This window comes from Sardina pilchardus, chromosome 19, assembly GCF_963854185.1.
Source record: "Sardina pilchardus chromosome 19, fSarPil1.1, whole genome shotgun sequence".
NCBI lineage: Eukaryota > Metazoa > Chordata > Actinopteri > Clupeiformes > Clupeidae > Sardina > Sardina pilchardus.
In genome coordinates, this window is record NC_085012.1 from 21,640,364 (window position 1) to 21,657,918 (window position 17,555).

The 17,555-nt window shown below is 43.6% G+C and overlaps 1 long non-coding RNA gene across 1 annotated transcript; it reads left to right on the plus strand.

Annotated features, from left to right (window-relative positions):
• The first annotated feature begins 15,344 nt into the window (after positions 1 to 15,344).
• On the plus strand, positions 15,345 to 15,935 carry LOC134065877 (uncharacterized). The gene is made up of 3 exons (XR_009936337.1): positions 15,345 to 15,412; positions 15,664 to 15,750; positions 15,885 to 15,935. It is a non-coding gene; the product is annotated as an uncharacterized LOC134065877 (long non-coding RNA).
• Positions 15,936 to 17,555: the final 1,620 nt, after the last annotated feature.

Here is a 17,555-nt window from a genome sequence, read left to right on the forward strand (position 1 = left end):
CTCTCCTATACCCTGCCTGTATCCTCTCCTATACCCTGCCTGTGTCCTCTCCTATACCCTGCCTGTATACCCTGCCTGTGTCCTCTCCTATACCCTGCCTGTGTCCTCTTTTATACCCTGCCTGACCCTGCCTGTGTCCTCTCCTATACCCTGCCTGTATCCTCTCCTATACCCTGTGTCCTCTCCTATACCCTGTGTCCTCTCCTATACCCTGCCTGTATCCTCTCCTATACCCTGTGTCCTCTCCTATACCCTGCCTGTGTCCTCTCCTATACCCTGTGTCCTCTCCTATACCCTGCCTGTGTCCTCTCCTATACCCTGCCTGTATCCTCTCCTATACCCTGCCTGTGTCCTCTCCTATACCCTGCCTGTGTCCTCTCATATACCCTGTGTCCTCTCCTATACCCTGCCTGTGTCCTCTCATATACCCTGCCTGTGTCCTCTCCTATACCCTGTCTGCATCATCTCCTATACCCTGCCTGTGTCCTCTCCTATACCCTGTGTCCTCTCCTATACCCTGCCTGTGTCCTCTCCTATACCCTGCCTGTATCCTCTCCTATACCCTGCCTGTATCCTCTCCTATACCCTGCCTGTGTCCTCTCCTATACCCTGCCTGTGTCCTCTCCTATACCCTGCCTGTGTCCTCTCCTATACCCTGTGTCCTCTCCTATACCCTGTGTCCTTTCCTATACCCTGCCTGTGTCCTCTCCTATACCCTGCCTGTGTCCTCTCCATCCGCCGCTTCATGTCTGGATCTTCTCCGCTGCTCATGCTCCCGCTCAGGTGAGCTGCTGCTGCTCCCTCACCTCTTAATGAACTCCTCTTTAAAAGCACATTCACATTCTGTCTGCCTGCTTTCCAGTTAAGATTCCGGGATTCGTGGAGGATTTAAAGACCCACAAATTGAATTCAGTCTTCACCCCCCCCCCCCTCTCTCAGAAGGCTGATTGACAGAGGAAATAGAGGTCAGAAGCCAGTCTTTTAAATGGGTGACACTTTTCAACATGGCTGTCAATCAAACGCACCACACTTCTTAGAGTGGGCGACTAAGAAGAAAATATAACGTCTCTTTTATCCTAATAGGCTATCATTGTATGGACTTAACTGGTACTTTATTATGCAACCAGCTGTAATGTAGTGGAGGGTGTGAATCTATCATAATTGCAGGAAGGCAAAGGCTAGTTATTTCAGTGGCTGATGATGTCAATCATACGCAAATCTGAGGCTAGACTACCCTGAGGAGAGCGTATAGAGTCTCTTTCATCCTAAATGGCCCATTAGTACTGCATATGTAAGCCATTATTCTATGAATAATAGATCTATAAGGGTCATTCATCACCCGTGTAGCATTAAAGTTTAACTCCATATGATATATGAATCCATAAAGCAAATTAAAACAAAGGAACAAAGGTGCAGAACTTCAGAGGCCATTAGGAGACACTCAAAGAGTGTGCACACATACACACACACACACACACACACACACACACACACACACACGCACCATCCCCCTTCTATGTGTAAGAACATTACATTAAAAGTACTGCCATAAACTTAAGCCATTTCTACATACACTTTCTCCAGTTCTCTCTCTCTCTCTCTCTCTCTCTCTCTCTCTCGACATGGATATGTATTTTTCTGTTCTGCTGCACTGCAACAGCCAGACAGAAAGTCACAGCGAAACTACATTCCAACTGTGTGTGTGTGTGTGTGTGTGTGTGTGTGTGTGTGTGTGTGTGTGTGTGTGTGTGTGTGTGTGTGTGTGTGTGTAATGAGAAACCCTATTTTATTACCCTATTGTCTGCTATTAGAATCATCACTGTGCGTGATTCACAAATAATCCTATTAGAGCGGCAGATGCGTTGCAAGAGCCTCCTGAGCATCACTCCGCTATTTTACAATAACAGGAGCGTAATTCGGTGGCATTTGTCATTCAGCGGAATCGATAGCCACTTTAGTGTAGTGCAGCTCTTACACAGAGCACTCTTCGTGGAGCATCGTGTTGTTTGTGTTGCGCTGCAAGGCAGCATTCTCTGTTCTAGTTAAATGTGAGTGTAATTATTGTTAGGAGGGGAGACGGCCATCTACAATAACATCCACTTCCATTCTCATCTCCATTCATTCTGCAGATCCCATCAGCATGCATGTCTTCAGCAGACCACTAGAGACACACTGAGTCCACACACACACACGCTCTCTCTCTCTCTCTCTCTCTCTCTCTCTCTGTCTTACACACACACACACTCTCTCTCTCTCTCTCTCTCTCTCTCTCTCTCTCTCTCTCTCTCTCTCACACACACACACACACACACACACACACACTGCCTGTAGGGAACACAGGCCCTGACTGGATACTCTAGAACAGAGTGGCCACAGGGCCTCATGTTTGAAACATTCCTGGAGAGTGAATACAGATGAGGGGTGCTGAGGTGCATGCTGCTGTGCCATTTGTACCTCACTCATGTCCAAGTGCTCTTAGGGACCCGGATTTGAATCCGACCTGCGGTCATCTCCCAATCCCACTCCATCTCTCTCTCTCTCTCTCTCTCTCTCTCTCTCTCTCTCTCTCTCTCTTTCTCTCTCTGTCTCCTTCACTTCATAGGACACTTCACTGTCCTATCTAAATAAATGCTAAAGCCCAAACATATGTTGAAAGATGAATACAGTAATTGAAAAGCATTGGTTTGGGAGAGGCTATCTGTAACACATACAGTATATCCCCAGTCTTACTTCCATCCATTTTCTGGCTCCCATCAGATCTATTGACCTCTGCAGGGCCCTAGAGGGCGCTCTAACCCCACGAGCAGCCACAGCAAAAGTGTGAACAGTAACGCTGCACTGCATGCTCTATTACTATTAGTGAATGGAACTGCAACATTATGTAATATTATTAAACTTTACTAAAGGTCATGCCTTTCAGAAAGGAGGGTTGACATTTGTGAAGTGTTCATGTTTCACTGAAGTCTGGAGTCAAACAAAGCTGGTTTCATGGTCAAATGAATTCTCTTACATTCAATCATACATATCAGAGGTTGTGTGAGAATATAAACACACACACACACACACACACACACACACACACACACACACACACACACACACACACACACACACACACACACACAGGACTTAGCGACCTTCTCCATAAAGAGGACAACACAGGAGCACATTAACTCAACACTATTTGCCCTGCAGGCAATGTTGCATTTATAGTGATGCATAATTGTTGCATTGAAAAATATAAGTAATAAGTAAAATGCTGTCAGTGTTGCATGCTTGTGTTGTGATGCGACCGTGACAATGTTTTTCTCCTGAACAGACTCAGACAGGCTAAAATGCTCTGTGGCAGCTCAGCTAATTCACTTGATGATGCAACTGCCTCCACATTACAATTTAAAGTCACTACCCCTCTGCTGTCAAACAAGGTCATGTCACGTGGGTGTGTGTGTGTGTGTGTGTGTGTGTGTGTGTGTGTGTGTGTGTGTGTGTGTGTGTGAGGTGTGTGCCATGAAAGGTCCACTAACAGTCAGGTCATGTACAGCTTTCTAGCCTTAATGAGCTCCCAATTCACAGCAACACCAACTGACACACACACACACACACACACATACACACACACACACACACACACACACACACACACACACACACACACACAAACCAGTACATACGCGGGTTGTTGTGTGTGGCAGGCAATGATAGTAAGAAGTCCTCATGCTCTTTATTTAGTTCACCTGTCTAAGAAAGCTGTTCTGTTGGTGCTGTGTTTAATAAAACAGATCCTCTAAATCTGAATCATCTTCTCACGTGTGGTAACAGGAGAGTTATTTATTAACAGAAGGACTCATCGCTAAATATTGATTTACAGTAATTAAACTTTTGGAGCCTGTAGCTGTTGGAAACCTTTGAATTATCATCCACACGCTTGATTAATTTGGTTTGATTAACTCATAAGCAGTGTATTGCATATTGAAGTCTACCTCCTACTGAACCTGCCTAAGGCTTAATCAGGGAGGTGTACTCTGCTATATAGGCAAGGGGAATAAAGCATCAGTATGCTCCGACAACTGTAAAAGTAATAGTAAAAAATAATCATAGCTGTTCCCACAGACACACACTCTCTCTATCTCTCGCTCTCTCTATCTATCTATCTCTCTGCAAACTCATGGACCAGTGGCATGCACCACGTCTTCACAATATTACTCAGGAAGTGCAATACCCAGTTCTTAAGGGTATCAGTAACGTCTTCGCCTTATGTGGCGGCTGCCAATATTAGCAGAGATGGCACAGTACTTTGCAAGCTGTTTAGCCCTCTTTTTGGCCATCCCAAGTTGTTGTAGCCCTCTCACTACCAACCTGTGTGTGTGTGTCTTAGACTATGAAAACGAGCAGTCTCCACCTATAGCCTAGCCCTGAGATGGTATTTAGGGATGGTTGGTATTCAACTACCTTGGTGTAGGTGCAGCCTACCTCCAAAATGTACCTCACCACTGGTGTGTGTCATCACTGGACTCCTCATTGATGGCACACACACACACAGTACTCACAGATTTGTGAAATAAATAATTTGTCACCTCAAGGTGAGACAACTTTGGCCTGTAAAGACTACACGATTTCAGTCCGATTTTGCCACGATTGTGTCGTGTCTGACAAATTCCTACAGTCATATCCGAATATACAAAGTCGGGAACAACGGGTAACATATTCAACAAGCCACGATTTATTGTCTGCGACATTCCGCGACGTTATGACCAAATTTTCGGCGAGTCTCCACTGTGACGCGACCAAGACGTAGCAAGATTTTGTGGTTCTCTGATCGCCTAGTAGTCTGACATGGTCAATCATAAAAGATAATTGAGGAAGACAAAAGAATGTGTAGTCTGCACAGCCCATAATGTTCCCTGTTTTATATTTCAGCAGCTCTTTCCAGCTGAGTTTTCTGTATATGAGACCTCATCGCCTGATCTCACACGCCTGCCATGCCTCTTCAGTTTCACAGTATAGCACCTATGGAGAGGTGTGTTTGGAGCCGATTTAAACAGCAAGTTAGATGTATAACCCTTTCAAGAGGTTCAATGGGTATCTGCTTTTAGATAGATCATTTAGTTTATGCTTCATTATGGTCTTGTTACCCTGTTAATTGGACATCCCTGTTAAGTCCACGGCTGTAGTTTCTGAGAGCTGACAGGCAGAGGGGGGGGGGGGGGGGGGGGGAGTGATGCCTCGAGGCACAACTCAAATTAACCTGACCACCGGTCAAGACTAGCAGCACTAGTCTACTCTTTACTCGTCACACCGAAATGTGTGTGTGTATGTGTGTGTGTGTGTGTGTGTGTGTGTGTGTGTGTAAATGCATGTGTTTGTGTGAGATTAATCATAGCCAGCGGGCAGAGTTATTGAGTGAGTAACACTTTGCTTAGGTGTGCAAAACACCTTCTGTTTGGGAGGTAATGAGCGCGCACACACACACACACACATGCATATACACACACAGGAATAATCATATTATTGAGTGTTTTTTGATCAAGTTGATGTCAGTATGTAGGGTGATCGAAGTGCATCGAAGTGTATATGTGTGCGTGCGTGTGTGTCTAATTTACTGCTAATTTTCAGTCTTGAGGCGTGCCGGTGTGACTCCCCCATTAGTGAAGAGGAGAGTGTGTGAGGTCTTGTCCTCAGATTAACCTCTAGCCACTCATTTCCATAAACATGGTAATCCTGGATGATCCTCCACACTTTGCCAGCCAGAAACAGAGGTTTTACAGAAGGTGCTTCAGGGGCTGGGGCTGTGAACTGCAAGTTACATGTACCTCCATATTTTTTTTTTTCCTAATGTGGAATTTTCTGTCAAGGATTCCCAGGCCACTGAAAGACCGGAGTGCACAAAACTTGGTGGACATGTAGCCCCACAAGCATAGCATGGAACCATTGTTTTGAAGGCAGCGTAGATGTATCCCTCGTGCTGCCTTCAACATCCAAAACTCATCTAATTAACAGCAGCTGTTGGTAATTGGCAACAACTGAAAGATGTTCAGGGCTGTGCAGTTGAATGTTACATTATTGTGTTTTATGGTATCCTGACAATGGCGTTGTGTTGCAATCATGCTAGGCCGTCCGATACGTAGTCCATAGCTGGTAGCTTGATGCCTGCTAGAGCAAGTGACTCATTAGACAGCTGAAGGCAGCAAGGTTTCAGACGGAACCAGAGAGAAGATTGTGTGTGTGTGTTTGCAGGTGTGTTTGTGTGTGTGTGGGTCTCTCTCTCTCTCACTCTCTCTCTCTCTCTCTCTCTCTCTCTCTCTCTCTCTGTGTGTGTGTTTGTGTATACCTATTCCCTGAACAAAACACGACTGATACTACACGCCCCTTCCCTAATGCTTTTCACACAAACATGTCTACACAGAATGCTGATCAATGAAGAAACAAAAACTTTGCAATCTCACAGAGACTCGGTGCTGAGGACAAAAGCTTTGTTCCTCAGACGTCTGATGGTAATGCATTTTGTTTCTGACCTTTTTTGACATGAACATGAACTGCACTTTCTTGTTGAAATCAGCCCTTTACAAAGAGATGCTCTGAATGGGTATACTGTAATGTGTTTGTCATTAAAAGAGAGACAGAGGAACCTTTTTCCTTTGGATCTGCAGATATCCTAGAGACTGGTTTGATTGGCAGCATTATGCAACCACTGCTCACTCATCGAGCAATCATCTCTCATGGGGCATGTGTGTCTGTGTGTGTGTGTGTTTATATACAGTGAGGAGCACATGTATTTGATACCCTGCTAAAACAGGAATATAAAATCATCATTTGACAATTGATCTTAATGCCTTAACTCAAAAAATTAGTACAAATCAAACCGCCAAGGACACCAATTTTCTTTGTGATTGAAGAATGTATCGTAAATAGATAAATGTTTTCCTTAAATGCTAGGGGAAGGAAGTATTTGACCCCCTATGTAACCCTATGGGAATTTAACACATAGGGTTAACATAGGGGCAGGCAGATTTTTATTTTTAAAGGCCAGCTATTTCATGGATCTAGGATATTATGCATCCCGATAAATTTCCCTTGGCCTTTGAAATTAAAATAGCCCCACATCATCACATACCCTTCACCATAGCTAGAGATTGGCATGGTGCTTTTTCCAGTAGGCCTATTAGCCTGTTTGATTTGCATTGAGCTCAATGAGCATCAAACAGGCTAATAGGCCTACTGGAAAAAGCACCATGCCAATCTCTAGCTATGGTGAAAGGTATGTAATGATGTGGGGCTATCTTAATTCCAACGGCCAAGGGAACTTTATCAGGATGCATAATATCCTGAATCCATAAAATAGCTGGCCTTAAAAAATAAAAATCTGCCCGCCCCTATGTTAACCCTATGTGTTGAATTCCCATAGGGTTACATTGGGGGTCAAATACTTACTTCCCCCTAGCATTTAGGAAGAACATTTATTTATTTACGAAACATTCTTCCATCACAAAGAAAATTGGCGTACTTAGCGGTTTTATTTTTACTCAATTTTTGAATTAAGACATTAAGATCAATTGTCAAATGACGATTTTATATTCCTCTTTTTAGGCAACTTTAGCATGGTATCAAATACATTTTCTCCTCACTGTATGTGTGTTAATTGGAAGATGTTACTAGATGTAGGGATGATAGAATGGTCGGTGCAAGTGTGTGTGTGTGTGTGTGTGTGTGTGTTTGTGTGTGTGTGTGTGTGTGTGTGTGTGTGTGCGCATGTGTGTATGAGAGAGAGAGAGTTTGTCTCTGTGTGTGTGTGTGTGTGTGTGTGTGTGTGTGTGTGTGTGCGTGCGTACATATGATTTGTATGGATGACAGTGTGTGTGCATTAATAGTGATATAGAAATGATGATATGTGCAGTAATCTCTCCTGACACGTGCCAGGCTGTTCTATCTATAGAACACTAGACGGAGCTTTGATCCCAGCCTTCTCTACACATCACATACATCACTACATCATGTCAAGTGTTTGGCGTTTGATGTGCGACTTTTGAAGTGGTGAATCTAGCATTAGTGTGCGCTCATCAGAGATCTCGCTGACATGTGTGTGTGTGTGTGTGTGTGTGTGTGTGTGTATGTGTACATGTATATGTGTGTGTGTGTGTGTGTGTGTGTCAGTGTGTGTGTGTGTGTGTGTGTGTGTGTGTGTGTGTCCAACGGCATTGGAGATCTGGAGACAAACACACAGATCAAGCACACACAGACAGACACTCACACACACACACACACACTGGCCCAAAGTTAATTTTGGAAAGAAAATAACTCCCTCCCCTTTTTCCCAGTATCATCTTTTCACTGCCAAATGCCAAATCTTGGCTGAGGAGGCATCCTGTGTGTGTGTGTGTGTGTGTGTGTGTGTGTGTGTGTGTGTGTGTGTGTGTGTGTGTGTGTGTGTGTGTGTCTGTGTGTCTGTGTGTCTGTGTGTGTGTCTGTGTGTGCATGCATGTCTGGTGATTAAGACCATTTCAGAGTCATAATTGAAAACTTGGCATGCATCCATCCGTAACCAACACAATCAAACTGAAACATATGTCTCTCTCTCAAGGTGATACGCATCTGTGGTGGACTACAGGGCTGGGTGTTGGAGGGGGGGTTGTGGGTTGACCTCTTATGGTGACCTTTGAGGTCACCCTCTGACAGGGACAATTTGCCTTTCTCCTATCCTCACATGTTCACCTGTGGCTGTGAAAGGGACAATTTCACCTGCCACTGTTAGGGGACATTTTCTCCTGCTGCAGTTAACAGCCGCAGGTGAAAATGTGAGGATGGGAAAAAGGCAAACCGTCTCTGTCAGACGGTGACCTCTCAGGGGTCAGACTAAGAGGTCAACCCCACCCTCCGCCCCTGGTCCACCACAGATATGTATCTAATACAAATGACCCCTAAACAGCACCAGGAGAAAATGTCCCATTAACAGTGCAGGAGAAAATATCCTCTTAAGGGGGCATCTTCTCCTCCTCTGTGATGTCCACCGACGGCTGCGGGGCCCTTAATTAGTTGGTTCTGCTTTTTATTCTGCCCCAGAATAAACTAACTCAGGGGTTATCTGAGTCTCCAGAGAGGGAGATGAGCTCTGGAGCTTCAGAACAGGCTGGGTCTCAGGGTTAGAGCAAGAAAGAGAGAGAGAGAGAGAGAAGGTCTGTGTGTGTGTGTGTGTGTGTTTGTGTGTGTGTGAGTGTTTCGATTTTGAGCTTCAGAACAGGCCAGATCTTTGGTGTACAGAGGGGAGAAAGAGTGTGTGTGTGTGTGTGGTTGTGTGTGCACCTGTGCCTGTTAGCGTAGCTTCGCTGTGTCAGCCTGAATAATGGGGAATAATGAAGCTGTGAGCTCATGGCCTGCGCTCTGCAGCTGCAGCCTGAGATATTTGTGTTAGCGCTTCATGTGGCGCAAATTGAAATGATGATCGTGCAGAAAGGTCATCCCCTGATAGGAAATAAACCATCCTGACCTTTCCTGCTGCCCTTTGCTGGGCTAACAGAAGTAGTTAGCCAATGCTAGCGCCAGTGCTAGAGCCAGCACACACCCACTACAGCACTAAACACAACTGCAGCCAAAGCAAAAGTTTAGCTATGGTGTTTCAGTGACTTAATGGCTTTAAAATGTATCCAGTCAAAGAAGCAAGCCAGTGCACCCTAAAAGTGTGCTTGTAAACATGTAGCCTACTGTCTAACACCCCATTTACACATAAGAAAAAAGCATATTCTGTATGTCCATGTGGTTTGGCCTTTCATTTACACAAAACAGAGGTTTTATCACTGCAAATTATTATTATTGAAAACTCTGATCAAAGTGGAGATGTTTCATCCAAATGTCTTAACCTAAGCTATGCAGAAGTGTCCATTTTTAGAATGTGTGAGAACATCGACTGCAATGAAGAGTGTGACGCACTACAACAGGATGGTGTGTGATCTAACTTCAGATCTCAACAGAAACATTTATCTCACACACAGTGTGGGGGTGACAAGCCCAATGAAACCACAGACCCACACAACCCATACATGTCTCATCACACCTCAGACGATGGCACGAAGACTGACTGCTATTCATTTTTAGGCTGCATGTTATAAATATTAGCCAGTGTTATTGTACATCATCTTTAAAGTCTGTGTCATCAGTCTGTCAACAGATTCACTCCTGATTCCAGTGGAAAGAGAAACATTTGCCACTTTTACATGATGTTTTTAATTCTGATTTAATTATTTGGAATTTAAAATATTCTCCTTCCAGTTTACATGGAAATAATCATTTCAAATTCAAGTTTACATGGAAAATATGTTAATTTGCCTTTATTTTATCCCGCTCAACGTCTGGGGGTCAGGAAAGGTTCTGATTGGACAGGCGGCACGCGAACGTAGCCTAATTAAGGTCTACCGGAAGAAAAACTCCAGCCGTTTACCGGCTTCATCTTATTCTCCTAATGAGCATGTGCCGAAAAAACGCAATAAACTTTAAACAAAATAAAGATTTACATGATCCAGGAATTATTTAATTCCACTTTAAAATTAAGTTTAATTCCGAATAATACTTTCATGCTAAATTAAGTTTTTACATGGTCTTTTTTTAAGCAGAATTAATTTTTCAGAATTAAAGCTCTATGCAAACACACAGTGTTGGGAAGGTTACTTTAGAAATGTAATGTGTTACAGTTACAAGTTACTCTGTTTAAAATGTAATACTAGTGTAACTATTTGAATTACTTTTTCTGAGTAATGTAACTAATTTTGATTACTTTTTGATTACTTTTCCGATTTTTGAATGATATATAGTCCCCAAATCCATGCGAAGATTTCGGCCTTGGTCTAGCTACAGGCTGCCGAGCAGTTCTGTTCAAGCGCACAAGGCAGCAAGGGCATTCAATACATGAATTAGCATCTCATTTTTTGTGAGGATAATATAATGATAATCATAACACGTTTACAGGCAGGCATGTAGGCCTACGCTGATGGCGCTGTAGACGTGATAGAGCCTATCAGAAGGTCCCGTATCAAACTATGGCTGAGGAGGGAAACAGTTCTTTTTACATACAATATTCTTTGCAAAGTTTTGCTGACAATATTGAGATGTAATTCAAATTGTAATTTTGAAACATTTCAAAAGTACCTGTAATGGAATCACAATTTTTTCTACAGTAACTGTAATATATTACTGTTACATTTATTTTGTAATTAAATTACGTAACTCAATTACACAGCAACTGTTAATAAGCCTCTCAGAGGCAGCATGCAGATCAGACATTGCAGCATTAGAAACCACACTAAAAGCTGGCTTACATTGCACGATTTTGGCCTGTTTTAACAGTCGGCGACTAAATTTCCAAAATCGGGCGGAAATCTTGAGAGTTGTGCTAGAATCGCAGCGCGCTCCCGTCATCTAAATCGTTTAGTGTAAGGTGCCAATCTTAGCGATTTTAAGTCCGTCAGAGGCAGTCTTTCTCTAGTTTTGCCGTTACGACAATATCAAACATGTTTGATATTATCGGAAGTCTTTTCAGTCGTGGCTCATGCAAATAGTGACGTGAACATTAAAAACCAATAGCAACCTCTCGCGAACACGAAAACAGGAAGGGGCAAAATAGGCGACAGCTGTAGCCTATATGATTATTTGTTATTTCATTTCTTATCATTTATTAGTCGGCTATTCTACGAGACAGAACAACTCTATATCTGTTAGTGATGTCACACATCAAACAATGCTGCAGAAACGCGAAAAAAATACTTTGATATGAGTAGGCTATCATGTGATTTCCTGTTAATGATGACGTGTAGCCTATTGCACGATGGAAATAATTTGAAGGAATCTAGCAGCAGTCTTGTAAATAGTGACCCACAGTCTTTGCAAAATCCTAATCTGAGACTGGCCTGTGACTAGACTGTGACTAAAAACTCAATGAATTGTCTTTAGATGTGAGAGGGTCTGAGACTGTAGTCTTTAAAAAATCTTTTCTAAATCTTTGCAAAGTCTGTCAATGTAAGGTAGGCTTAACAGTGATGCTTTCATGGAAAAAACCCAAAACAGTTACAGTAATCAGAACGCAGTTCTGTCCTCTTTTGAGGAAGTGATGTGTGTGTGACGGGTAGATTAATCGACATCACACCCTATGTGAGGCTCAGAGCAGAGACACACCATCTCAGAGAAAAGACGCTATGGCAAAGCTGCACAACCCAACAGTGGGACTACTGCTGACTGTGCTGCTGCTGCCACTGCTACTGCAAGGTGAGACCAGGAGAGAAACATAGAGGATGGCGCATGATAACATGTGCCTCAGATTTGTGATAGAATGGCTTTGCATGTGATTAAGATAGAATAAAATAAAGTTTTAAAAAAAATCAGAGAATAAGAATATAAATATTTACATACAATATATATGTCATTATTTCTCTAAGGGTGTTAAATGTTCACTTTTCAGGCACCAGAGGAGACTCCAGTATCACTGTGTCCTCCAGTGTAGGAGAGACTGCCACTCTGCCCTGTAAGGATGTGCTCAGTCATCACCAAGACTGTTCATCAATTACATGGGCCTATAGCGGGACTGAAAACCTTACTGTTGAAAAAGTCAAGCTTGGGAGGATCATCCCAGAGAACACACACAGAGCTGAGAGACTGAATCTGCTACCCGACTGTTCTCTCCACATTACCAATGTCATGACTGAGAATATTGGACTCTACACCTGTAAGCAGTACCCAAATGGAGGACAACAATACGGACCTGCTGCTAACGTTTACCTCTCTGTTCTTACCAGTAAGTGTGATAATCAGACACTCTGACTGCAGAAGTCTGCTTCAGCATCATGTTTCATATCCAGCCGCATGTGTGGGCTGTTACTTGTATCAGAGGAGATGGATAAAGCCTTACTGCCTCTCTAGATACTCTAACACGCTATAGAAAGCTGTAATGATGTGATTCATTATTCAACGATTATTCAGTTTTTCTAAGATAATTAGTTTGCATTTTATGAATGTCTGTTAAGGATTTTCTTGCTTTAAAAGTTTGTTTGTACAGTAGTTTTGCACTTGCATTTTACCTTTTGCCTTTTTCACCCTATCAACACAAGCGTCAGCGAATAGGGCTGAATGGGACTGGGAATACACACACACACACACACACACACACACACACACACACACACACACACACACACACACACACACACACACACACACACACACACACACACACACACACACACACACACACACACACACACACACACACACACACACACACACACACACACACACACACACTCACCCCCGTATAGACAGATTACAGTTTTTTTACGATTGTTTACACACTAAAATATTTTTTTTCACACAATTAGCCAAATTTTACTCCAAGGAGCAAAACACCTCCACAGATTTGCACAACATTACACACAATGTATGCTTCACCCTTTTTGCAAAACATTACACACAGTGATTTGTAAAACTCTACACATATTTCCACACCTTAGACACAGATAAGGATTGTGAGGTTACTTCCTTGTCATTACAAAGCCCCGGATTGCCAATGACTACACTAATGAACGAATTGGATAATCACATCCACCAGGTGTGTAAGCACACATGTGCAAAATTGAAAACGCAGCACTCAGGTGTGCTATACAGTCTTGTTGCTTTTGCAGTAGTTGCTCTTCAGAGTCAAAGTGTATGTACTTTATGCAGTAGTTTTTGTTTGTCTACAGATTTTATTTGTTCAATTGATTTCATTGTTGGTTGATCACTATAACTGATTATGGTTAGAAATACTGTAAGTATTGAAAGAAATACTTGAAATATTCAGTCTACAGCAGTCTTCAGTGTTGTACAGTGCAAGTGCAAGTTTATAGACCTATTTATGTACACTTTCCCTGTGTCGAACTAATCATGAAGAATGTTGTGGGTTTTTCACTATTTTTTGGACATCTAAATGATCCCTTACATAACAATGTCTGGGCAAAAATCTAGCACATGCTATTTCCTAATTTTTCTTTTTACAAATGCGTTTTGCATTTATCACTGCAGTGTGAAACTGGCTGCAATAGTGTCTGATCATTGAGGACTGTGTTTGTTAAATGACAACTAATAGCATTTTTACAAATATGTGTATATGTTTTGACTGAAGTGTGTATGTTTTGACTGAAGTGTGTATGTTTTGACTGAAGTGTGTTTGTTTTGACTGAAGTGCTTCATTTTGCAAAGAATCTAGGAATTATGCAAAATGAGTGTGGCGTTTGGATACCTGTGCTTAAATTTTGTTAAAAAGAACTCGGTTTGAAAAATTGTGTGTAAGCAATTGGAAAAAAACTGTAATGCATGGGCAAAGTACAAGGTGTAACACCCTTTGCTGGTGTATCAGGGCCATAGTAACATCTTTTCTTTCTGTGAGCTGAATGCCAGTTGTCCATTATCCCTTATACTTAAACACACTAAATTAACTTAAATCATACACTTCAGACCATGCATTTTAGATTTAAAAAAATGGGCCCTCACACACACCACACACACTCATTCATATATAATGTACCCTCAACGTTCTCTCTTACACACACGCACGCACACACACACACACACACACACACACACTCTGTCATCCCTCAGACACACACACACTCTACTCAGTCTCACAAATACACACACACACACACACACACACACACACACACTCTCATCCCTCACACACACACACAAAGGAAAGACAGATCAGCCTCATCAGAGGAGCCCCCGCCTTCCGTGTCATACTCTGGTGTTTGATTGGTCCTTAGAGGCTTGGCATGGTCTCTGACAACTCAGGCTAAAAATCCCATTGGCTGTCTGGACCTGGTTCAGTTCTGAGGGCATTGGGTGTCACGGGCGTCACAACACACAGCAGTACACATGTGTGTCTCTTTATCGTCTCATCTGTTTTCTAGTTTCCGCAAGTGAGACTGGCAATGCTGTGACCCTCCACTGCATCCTGAATACCCTTGGAGACTGTGAGCCCGTAGTTAGTGTTGGAGCTGTTCACCTGAGCTGGGTGGATGAGAAAGGTACTGAGCTGCAGAACACCAACAGTCTCCATATTAGTAGAGCATCTCCCTGTGACATCAGCCTGACTGAGAATCTCAGAGCTCCAAACCCCACCTCCACTCAGAGGACGTGGAGATGCCAGGTGACTGCAGGAGGGCAGGTTCAGACTTCTGTCTCCTACACACACAGAGAGCCAGGTCAGTGTTGATGTGCTTTATATCAGACACATGGTATGCTCTGGCATCACATTCACTCTAACCTTCAACTCCACATCCACCAGATGTCCCCACTCCAGCTCCACCACCACCTCCATCAACAAAAGCATCTCCATCAACACCACCCAACACAGCACCTACTCCTACTGCTACTCCAATCCCTGGTTCTACTTCTCACCTGGGTAAGTTTAGACTGGTACCCATCTTATTTTGTATATATACAACAGAATGGGTGTCGGCCCAAACAAATCACGGCCTGGAGGTTCCTCTGTCAATGTAGTGTTCATTCAAAAAAGAACTCGGACACCACGTACTGCCAATGAAAATGTACTTGTAGATCATCAAATTAAATACATATATAAATTGAATTAAAAGTATCTATCGTTATTTATAGTCTCTCTCTTTCTCTCTCTCTGTTTCTCCCCACCCCCAGGTGTCCATGTGGCTGTTAGAGTTGCTACCACTATCAGTCTATTTGTGGCTGTAATCATAGTAGCAGTCATCTACAGGAAGAGATTATGTGAGTTGACTACTGCAGATACACACCGATACACTCTTTACTCAACTCATGTGTCTCTTACTTTGACTAATACAACTCTATCTGCCTCTCAGCTGCTGCAGATACGCACTAAACTATGTGTTTCTCCCTCTCAGGTGAACCTCAGGGCAAACCAAACACCTCTGTGAGTAACACACACACACACACACACACAAACACACACACACACTCTCTCATACACACACACACACACACACACACACACACACACACTCTCTCTCTTTCACACACACACACACACACACACACACACACACACACACACAATCTCTCTGATTTGAACTAAACCTAGTAATGTGGTGTTCTCCTCTTTTTCTTTAAGGCCCACAGTGTTCACTATGCTGCAACCGGCCAGTCGTAGTTGTAGTCATGTAATACTTATGGGCTCTTTAGACACAGCTGTTACCTGACTCTACATCACCTGTCATCCTCTATCCACTGCACTGGGGACGACAGGTCAGCCCAAGGATATGTGTCGTGTCAGTCCTCTGCACTAAACACAGGTTCAATCCCCTCGGAGACACACAACACCAGGCCGAGTCAGTTGTAAAGTTTATAGCTTTTATTGTAAGGGTCAGCAGTCCAACACACATTCAGTAGAATGACAGCACCTCAACCATGTAGTACCATGGGCCCCGCCCACCCCTAGGTGACAGTAATTAGAGGGGTTATTACTACCCGCTACCCACAAGACACATCGGAGCTGCGTACATATGATCAGGAGGTTTAAGCATTGTCCACATAAATCACAGCAAATAAGCCTAGAAAATAAAGAGAGATTGCTACACCATTCAAAGGCCGTTATATCCCAAAACCCAGCCACATGGGGAATCACTGCACAGAATACACACAAATGCACCATAAGAAAAGATCAGTAATCACAATGATAACACGACACCACACACTATTACTCACTCTCTGATGATTCACATATGCATGCCCTCCTCAATGCTACACCCGTTATACACACACTAATAAGGGGGCTTGAGGCCTGCCACCCCGCTGAGCAGGTGTGCCGTCTGACCAGGTGAAAGATTAAGTCCAATTTGGTCGGCGGCCGCACCCCCACGCCGACCAAACAAATATCCGCTAGCCACACAATAATAATAAAGTTCAGTCATGCACCAACCAACGTCCGTAGCGTGAACAGTCCATTCGGGGGGCGTGGCAGAGCAGTGTAGTTTCCGTAGCCGCCAGCACGCTTCTGTAGTCCTTATGACCGTTCTGCTGCACACCCATCCCCGGCCGGGAGAAGACAGGCACGTAGTCCACTCGCCCAGCACTCCACGTCAGACCGATAGTCCTCCAAACACTCCTCCTCTCCGATGGCCGCTGTATTCCGTTGGAACCGGTCCCTGTCCCTCACACGCGTGCAGTCTGCCCTCGGCGAACTCCACCAGTGCTGGCAACATGAAAAACAGCGGCACTCAAAATACATGCAGTCTCAGACGCCAGCCCACACATCCAGATCAGGAATAGGTAGTCAGTACTTTCCTGTATTAGGTATTCACTCGCGGTTCACTCTCTCCCTCTGCGGTGCCGCTTCCGGGTTCTCGCCGGCTGCTGTTCTCCCGTCCACACCTCCAAGAGACAAAATGCACACTCACACACATACAACGATCCACCGTGACAACCCAGTCATGCCAACAGATTCAGAGACAGAAGTAAGCACTTTCCTGTAGTTGGCATGCGATCACGCTCTGCTATTTTCCACACCGATCAGGCTGCTGCTGCGTTGCGTTGTGTTGTTGATGTTCTGCTCCGTC